Source organism: Neltuma alba, unplaced genomic scaffold (assembly GCF_004799145.2).
Source record: "Neltuma alba isolate B1F8T4 unplaced genomic scaffold, ASM479914v2 tig00011384_pilon, whole genome shotgun sequence".
Taxonomy (NCBI): domain Eukaryota; kingdom Viridiplantae; phylum Streptophyta; class Magnoliopsida; order Fabales; family Fabaceae; genus Neltuma; species Neltuma alba.
The window spans coordinates 56,592-66,660 of NW_021636077.1; positions in this window are offsets into that span (position 1 = coordinate 56,592).

Genomic DNA, 10,069 nt, shown 5'->3' on the forward strand with positions numbered 1-10,069 from the left:
GTAAAATCTAAGTTAAATGAAAATATTTTTTAAAATTATTTTAATCACAATATATTAATTCATAACAAAAAATGTTAAATATTTTTCACTCGCCTTAATTATTATAGGCAAATTCAATTTTTGATGATAACTATTTTAATTTATTTTAATGTATGTTTTGTTGTAAAATCAGACAACATTTAGTGTGTTTATGGTTTTGGAAAAAATGATCATGTGGCCTAACATTCACAGGTGCGTATGAGGCTGGAGTCCCAAGCTCTAAAACACCAAGAAGTATTGTATTAATAGCCTTTTAATCTTTATATATATATATATATATATATATATATATCTTATTATAAAATAAAAATAAAATAAATGCATGCGTTCCCTTCACGTATTACTTGATACCAAACATGAAATTAAAGCCTCATCTGTAATTCCATCACCCCTACTATTTCCATTCCATCAAAAATCAATACTGCGTATGAAGCGGGACCGACCTTTTTTTTTTTCCCTATGATGATTTACAGGCCTTTCACCAAAATTTGTATGTCAAATAACGGAATTTATAGGCAATCATGTGTGTTTGTTACATAAATTCTTTAGAATTAGCGTCATTTAATTCTTCGGACATCACCTTTTTTCCCCCCTACTTAAGAAATTTTCGAGTATTCTTTCAAAATATGTTAATTGATCGAATTCTAGCATTTAAAACTCATTGTGTATTTTTGCAACAATATATGCACAAGATGTTTGGAGAACCTAATGATGATATAAGTATAAAGAACTTGTGCAAGAAAGAATCAAGATGAGTTATAAATTCCACTGTTTGAATCAATTTTATCTAAATAATCACAAAATGCATGGAAAAACTTCATACTCGCGAGATAAGAAAATGAAAAGGAATAATAACTGTGAAAATGGGAGGAGAAATTTTAAATGAATATGTTATGGGATATTTATGAGATAAGAACCCATCATCCGTGGGTTCAGTTGGTGAAAGGGTGAGACATATGATCAAGTTGGCATGTGTTCGATCCCTGGGGAGTATCACTTTGTTGTGGTTTCAGTCGCGGCGCTTGGGGAGACATCCTAGCTACTAGGTGCCTAGGTAAACGCCTGAGAGTAATTGACGGCTCGCCCTGCCCAACATTGGTATGACCTAGGAGGAAGGGAGATTTCGCCCTGCCCTTGAATCGTGGGTGAGCCCAACCCATTTCCAAAAATTTTTGTATCAAAAAAAAAAATTATGAGATAAGAGAATGAAAAATAATAATTGTGATATTTCAAGAAATAATGTCAGCTTTTAACGATATGTGCCAAAAGACACAAAAGACAATATACAAATTATACATTTTTAAATATTAAAAGAAAAATTGAACAGGAAAATGATACCTAAAATATTAAATGCTAAAATATAAATATTTTAGATGTGGGTAGAAATACTCATCTAGTTGAGTCCGAGTTACCAGTTCTAGTCGAAAGTTATATATGGATATTTGAATCATTTTTATGAGTAAAAAAAAAATGATGTTCAAGTCCATGGGGACGTTCTTAATGGTTACATCCTCAGTAGTTCTCCCTGCTTTTTGTACATGTAAAGAAGATAAATTCAAAGAAATGTATCTATATTCTTAACATGCAGTATACTTTTTAAGAAGAAGACGGGTTAGTCAATTTTTATTTAAAAGATAAATAATTTGGTCTTTTATAATTTCTTCTTTTTCAAGTTTAAGATTTCTTTTCGTTTGCTTTTTTTATTAAAAAAATGAGGATGCAATGACCCATCAAATTAAATAAAATTTATATTAAAAAAACATATAAATTAAAATAACAATCATAAATAGCATGAAATACAATATTGTATGATGTAGCCGCACTTACAATGATCCCCAATAAGAAACAGTTGTAATTACTCAGAGATTTTGTTTAAAAAGTGGGTCCGGATCCTCTCAGCGTGCAGATTGATTTAAGAGCTCATAATATGCCACATCATCATACTATTAAAAATTAAAAATAAAATTGACAATTTTTTTTGGAGTGGACCATCTAAATTCTTGGATCTACTCCTCTCGTCCTATTTATAGGATAGAGAGAAGATTTTTTTATATTTCTATTTATAAATCATTTTATTAAATTTTTATCATGAACATACTATATTATTATTCAGTTATTATAGTGTATATAGTTTTTTTAAAAGGTGTACATATTAAATAGAGATAAAATGAAAAAGTTACTATATTTTAACGAAGAGTTAATACAGGTTAAGGTTTTTTTGTTTGTTTGTATAAAACATGTTAAAAATACTTTATAAATAGAACTAGAAGTACTTATTTTAACTGTAAAATTTATTGGGGTCTCTCATAAATTCTCTAATTGAAATAAGCTAGGTGTAAAAAATTGGATATTCCATAATAAAAAAATATTTAAAAAAAAATCAAAGCTGGTAAAAATTTTTACAACATAAATCAAACTTATTTTTAATTTTTAATAACACAATAATATGTTACATCATGATCAGATGACCATAATTTGGACGCCGAGGGACACTGAGAGTATCCTCTTCCTTAAGAAGTACATATCAAATGTTGTTTCATCAATTCGTGTATTGATATGACGGGCTTGCATTGGCTCCAAAAGCTCTCTATGGTGTTATTGAGTTGTCCTTCCGAACCTATTTTAATGTAAATGATAGAAATTACTAAAAAACATAACAATCTTTAAACATATAAATAAGTACTTTGTTTGCACAAAAAATTCTTAGTATTTTTATTGCCGTGGCCATTATATCAACTTTCGCATTTGCATGCACCTAAACACCCAACTTTATCTTTCCTTGAAAAAGAGAAAAATATTAACAACAATTAGTTTTAAATTTATTATCAAATATTAATGTAATTTTTTAAAACAAGACCTAATAATCATGTCATTAAATAATTTGATAACCAAATAAATTCAATAAAATACACGTGATAAACAATTACCTTGTGATATGGGCAGTACCCATTTGAGCACATGGATTTTGGCAATCGCACACTCTTCTATATTTCTCTTGATGATCAATGATGTCCCAAACAATACCTCAACCCAGCTCTCAAGTATATTTAACGACTCTCCACCAATAACAGCAAGCTTCATTAATTCACTATGGTAATAACCCATATATAATTTAAATGTTTTATTCATTAGTAAATTTGATGTAAAAATATGTTTATAGTCATTTTTACCTTATACTTATAAATTAATAAATTAGTAAGCTCTAAACTTATGGATAAGTGTCATAAATTTGTATTTATAAAGACAATAGCCCTATTTAAATGTTACAAGTGGAGTTCTTTTTAATAAACAAGTGGAGTTTTTAACTTGTGACAAGTACAAGCGTCCTGGTAAATTTAAAATACTAATTAACAATCAAATAAGATATATTAAAAAATCTTATCACAAATGATCTTATGAAAAATCTTATCCTGCTTTATTTACCTTTTCATATACTCAGTTTATTTATTTGATTTTGTTTCATAAAAATTTGAATTTTGTATAAATTTAATTTGATATTAATTAATCAACATCAATATAAAATACATAATATGAAGCATTGTTGAGGTCAAACCGAACTAGACTAAATGGCCTAGCTGTCAACCAACATGAATAATGAGTTGTTTTGTAGTATTTCATAGAGTGGGGGTGTTTAAATAGAAACCAAAACTTTAAAAGTGATTTTACAGTATACAAAGTAAGTATGTGAAAAGAATTTTATTTTGATTTATGTAAAAGTATTTTAGAGAAAAAAACCAAACACCCCTTAAATCAAAACGATTCACGAACAGGTCAAAAGTTAAAATATATCATTATAGAAAAGGAATGGAAAAGAGGAGGAGAAAGAAAAGAAAATAAGGTGCAAGTGTTCTGAAAATTTGACCAACGTTATAAAGGGAGAAAGAAGGGCAGAAACAAGAAAGATGAAGGATCAAAACAAAATAAAAGTTATAAGAGAAGAATAAATTGGCGGAGAGAAATGTCATTTTGACTTTAGTCAAATAAATCCAATCAAAACTTAGTCCTCCTATATTTCCAAGTTCTTTCTTAAAATTTCACAAATGTTCCTTTGCCCTTTTTAACTTTTTGAAAGTTTACAATCCTTCCTTTGCCTTTTTCTATCTGTGAATCAAAATGCAAAGCTCTTTAGTTTTTTTTTCCTATGACGGTTTACAGGTCTTTCACCAAAATTTATACATCAAAAATGCAAAAAATGGAATTTATGGGTAAACATTTGTGTTTGTGACACCGATTCTCTTTAGAATTAGCGCCATTTAATTCTTCAGACACATCAACTTTGTTTTTAAAAATGATGAAACCTTCAAATATTTTTTCCAAATCACACGTGTTAATCAAATCGTAGTATTTGCAATTCATGGTGTATTTTTCGTACAACATAAGCACAAGGTTTGAAGAACAGCAACGATAATCAGTCTAAAGAACTTGTGCTATAAACACTGACGATAAGTTATAAATTTCATGGTTTGAATTAATTTTATGAAAACAATCACAAATGCATGGGAAAAAAAACTTCGTACTTTATTTATGTGATAAGAAAATGAAAAAAAGAATAATTGTGAAGTTTCAAGAAAAAATTTGTCAAAATGGGAGGAGAAATTTTAAACGAATATGTTAAGTCTTAACAATATGTGCCAACAAAAACACAAAAGACAATATATAAATTATACATCTTTAAATATAAAAAGAGAAATTGTAAAGAAAATAATATTTAAAATATTAAATACTAAAATATAACTATTTTACATGCGGGAATTGTCTGGTCGAGCTCAAATTACCAACTCTAGTCGAAAGTCCTGTTATTTTAATCAATTTTCTTAATTATTAATGGCTACATCTCAATGGTTGTCGATGCTTTTGGTACACGTACAGAGGATAATAAAGTCCGAGAAACGTATCTCAATCTTTTTTCAACTATTTAATTTATCAATTTATAAATTCTTAACATGTATTATACCTATCAAGAAAACGGTTTAGTGAATTTTTATTTAAAAGATGAGCACAATTGAGTCTTTTAGAATTACTTCTTCGTCCCAGCTTTAAGATTTCTTTTAGTGTGCTCTGTTTTTTTGAATTGAAAATGTGAGGATGCAACCACCCATCAAATCAAATAAAAAATATATATAATATATAAATTAAACAACAATCATAAATAGCATGAAATACCCTGTCTCATTAATTAGTTTATTGATATGTGAGGCTTACATTGGCTTCAATTAGTTCAACATGGTGTTAAACTTTCAAGTATCGTTATTTTATCCCCATGCTCGTACGGAGCTTCCCCATGGAGAAATCTCATAGTGTAGGGAACTACTCATTTGGTTGATGCAAATTATAAATTGGATTTTTCTGATATGTAATTATTGCCGTGTTACTGAGAAATTAATGTAAAGGATAGAAACTAATGAAAGGCACAACAGTCTTTATATACAAATAATTAGGTATTTCAATGTTATGTTTTGGATTATATTTCAACTTTTATAAACCAGATTGGGGCAGTTCTTAATTTATCCGCAAATCAATTTTTCCCGGGTTTAATAATTTTCAATTGATCTTGGAACTCTCCTTTCAATTAGCCAATTTCTTTACATTTCTCCTGGCGGATTATATCGTCTAATAATAATGAGACCAACAATAAAAACGTCTAGGAACTCGTAAAAGATGCTTGCGAATAAAAGATTTTCTTTGATGATCAAATTTGCTCTTAAAAAGAGCACAATAATAAAATTATCAAAATAATGAGTTTAAAAAATTAACAATTATCTCTAAGCTTTTGGCCAACAGCTTACAAATGCTAATGGATTATGGCATGGAATATTGTTCTTTCTCTTCAAAATTTGAGGACTTGAGGTACTTACACCTTTGAGAATTGAAAAACAGATTTCCATTTTTGTTTCCAAAAAACCGAGGTGAAAAGTGGCACTTTTTCAAAAAGAAAAAAAGGGATATTTTTTGTTGGATTGGAAGTGAATTAAAATCATTCCAATCCAATAAAAATGCCTAACTTATTATTACATAAATACCTCCTCATAGAAGAATTATAAACAAAGTCATAATAATACAAATCATAATATATATATATATATTAATAACAAGTGTTATACAAATACTCAAAAGTCATCATAATAATAATGTCATCAAACCATGGTAAAATAAAAACAAAAAAAAAATAACAATATAAGTAAAAAACTATTGATTTCAAGGATCAAAATAGCGGTTCTAGGACATAGTTTTGCTAACTAACTGAACTAAGTAAACAAACCCCCCCCCCCCAAAAAAAAACTTTCCGAGCATCCCTTCATCTGAAATATAGATTGGCCTTCACCTTTTCCTTCTACTTATCTGATTGGCCACTCAGCTGGCTACTCAGATTTCACCATCCCAGAGTTCCTCAACATGCCTGTAGGCTCCATAAGTTTCATGGACAAAAGAGGCATCTCTTATTAATCTTGCCTGAAACAACACAAACCACTGTTATAATTACCATCACATTTTACATCATACTTATTATCTTAGCCATTCATGAAAGATTCAATTTCAAGGAACAAAAATACTTTTTATGATGATCTAGTTGCCAACTCTCACAAACCTAAGTACATAACAGCCACATTTAATATGTTTATAACCTTATCCTTTGAATTTTGATGGAGACTTCAATGTGTTATAGCAAAGGAACTTTCTGAATCACGCAGAGAAAAGTTGCAGGCCGTTGAGCTGGAGAGAAAGGTTGAAAATAGTTCTAGGTGTCTCCAGGGGTCTAAAGTACTTGCATGATAATAACATAATTCATGGAAGTATAAAGCCAAGTAACAAATATCAAAACTGGTTTAGGTTCACAAATATTAGCAGATAAATACAGATCCATCCTGCCAAACGACCATCTGAAACAAGAATACTAGTCATTCAATTGTTTAGTTTAATTCTTAATAAACTCCATTTTACTTACTGAAAGTAATTTGCAAAAGACTACCTTAAATTTTGCAAGATATTAGATCTGTTGTTGGTGTTAAATGTTGTACTAGTAATTAATTGAAGCAACAAGACTGCACGCATATGTATGTATATTGATAATTACCTGGGTATCACAATAATATTCATGTTCTTGAAAATTTCTTGTAGATATAACCTCACAAATTCCCCCAAAATTGTCGTCCACAGCGTAATCTTCAACACTCAGGGGAGCATTAGTTGTATTGTCTTCTAATTGAATATTATCCGCCTCGTTGATATTTGCATAATTTTCAGAAGATTCCTCAATACTGTTAGCAATATCTTGTGATATGAGCATAGTATTCATCCCATCCTGCATAAAAGGAAAATTTTAGTGCAATTCACATAATTTGGAAAAAAATTCTTTTATAAAATTTTAATCCTTATCATCAATTATATCAATTATTATTCATTTGATGTGTAGGCCCTTGTTCCATAGATGAATTTGACATAAGAAAAATCATTATAAAATCCCAAAAAAGGGAATGTGATTACCAAAATTTCCAGCAAGAAATTAGCAGCGTGAACTTGCCTGCTGTTATTTCCTATACCAGATTTTGTCATTGTTTGCAATTTTTTTTAGTGATCACATTCATTCATAGCAATCTCATAGTAATTTTTCTTTTGATATACTACCTCCGGTCCTAATTATAAAACCTCATTTACAATGTACAAACGAAATTTTATAATTAGGATCGGAGGTAGTATATGTATGTGTTTTAATTAAAGTAATAATAGCCTATGCATACATATGGAGATTACCTGAGCATCACAATATTGATGTGCTTGAGAACATCCAGTTCATACAAAACTCATTACTTAATCTCTAGCTCTGTGCAGTTCATATTAATGTCGAAATAGATTCTTTTTGACCCAGTAACTGTTGCATTATGTCATATGTGGTTAAAATTGTTTATCCAAAATGATAAATAAAAAGCAAGAGATTGATGTAAATACCTCAGCCGGGAAATCTTGATTTTCTTCAGAAAAATCTGAATATTCTTTATAACCATTGGAGGAATATCTGAAGGATGAAAATTCACGCGAACAATGGAAGGATTCCATTGCATTGTAAAAATATGAGAGTAACATTCCATGGGGCCCTAAAATATATCGAAAGAGAATATTGTAAGTATCTAATAACTTTTTACTTGTATTGAAAAACGTGTAAGAATCTCTAAAAATACAAATAAATTAAAGATGTACCATTGAAATATTATTTGCAGGTTTTTCAGCATCCATACTCGTGCTTTATGTGTGTATCCTGGCTATAATGCTCTTGTATTTTAAAACAATTACCAAAGATAGAAAACAAATCAGGAGATTAATAATTAATTATAAAACTAAAACTAGGTACTCGCTACTTAAGATTAATAATTCAGAAGAGTTTTGCAGCAAGTGAAGTGAAAAAAAGATAACATCACACACACACAAAATATTGATCAATAATAGTTGTGATGCAAACATGTTGATATTTGGTTTTTTCTTTCACATCAATCTTGATATCTTAATTAGTGACATATATATTTAAGGGTATATATGCTCTTTCTATAATTTTATTTCGTTTCAATTCACTTATAATTTTTTTAGTTATATAGTGATGAAATTTTTTTTTACATATATATTATTAAAAGAATTTTATAATTAAATTTTCTAAAACAAATACAAAAGTTATTAACAGTCGTTTTCCTTTTGGCAAAAAAAAAAAGGTATTCCTTTCAAACTTTTCTCATTTTTTGGGATAAAAATTGTGGGAAAACATATGAATACTATCTTTCTCCCCTCCACTTTCGAATCAAACAATATAACATCAAAATCCTTCACGTTCTCTCTTCTAATCAATTCAAACGAAGTAATATAAAATTTTTTCTCTCCTGTCAGTTGAACAAACAGATCCATAGATGAATCGAAGGGCAAAAAAACAAGTTTTTCTCTTATTTTCCTTTCTAGTATTTACTTCATCCCTCACTTTTGTCCCAAACCAAGCACATCGCACTACTCTTTTAATATAAAACTATGAAAATTATAATCGTACAACTAAAATATTATATTCGCATATAACAAAAACTATTTAAAACGTTGACTAATAGTATTATGATGAGATTGTATAATTAGCTTGCACGAGAAAAACTAACCTTCGTGATGTGAATGGTCTTTGTGGGATGTTTTTGCTCTCTCCTCGTCCTTAGTTCGGTTCAGTGAAAGTGGCATTAAACGTCAAAGAAGGTGTATTTATGTCTTTTTCATGGATAAATAATATGAAAAATGAGTACTAACGAATAATTTAAAGATTCTTTAAAAGATCATGTTCAAGACAATCTAATTTTTGATATAATTAAAAATAATGAATTTGTGCTTTAAGTTATAATTATTCTAATAAATAAATATGATATAATACAATATATTATGAAAAATAGTACTCCCTAAAATAAATTTTCTTAAAACAATAAGTATCTTAAAATAACAATAGAGCTCAAGATAATTCAGACGTGTTGGTTTACAAAATACATCAAATAAATAATTAAATAAAAGAAAAAGACTTAGGATCATTAGCTTATATTCTTTATGTTTAATTCTCCTAACAAATTTTAGCGTACGTAACTTTCTTAATAATAAAAATTCACATTGATAAAATATCAAAATTCCGTTTAGACCATTATTAATAATAAAAAACACACATGTCAAGATTTGATGGGATAATTCAAATTAATAGATATAAGATCGTTGACAAATTAGGACTCTTCTACTCTTCCGTACGTTGACCCACAGATGAAATCCCTCTTAAGCTACGTCTATATTTCCCTGCACATACCCGAAGAGGCCACTGAACTTCTATCATTCGGTTTTTTGTGGGTAAAACAATCACCGATTCGGATTCAAAGGTGCTCCTCCGGTATTTAATATAGTACCTAATTGTTAAGTTAATTTTAGTCTTAAATATAAAACTTATTTCTCATATTTATCAATTTTTTTTTAAATTTCTTATAGATACTCTCTCAACCATAATCAAATAAGTGATGGAGGGAGGATATTAAGAAAGATG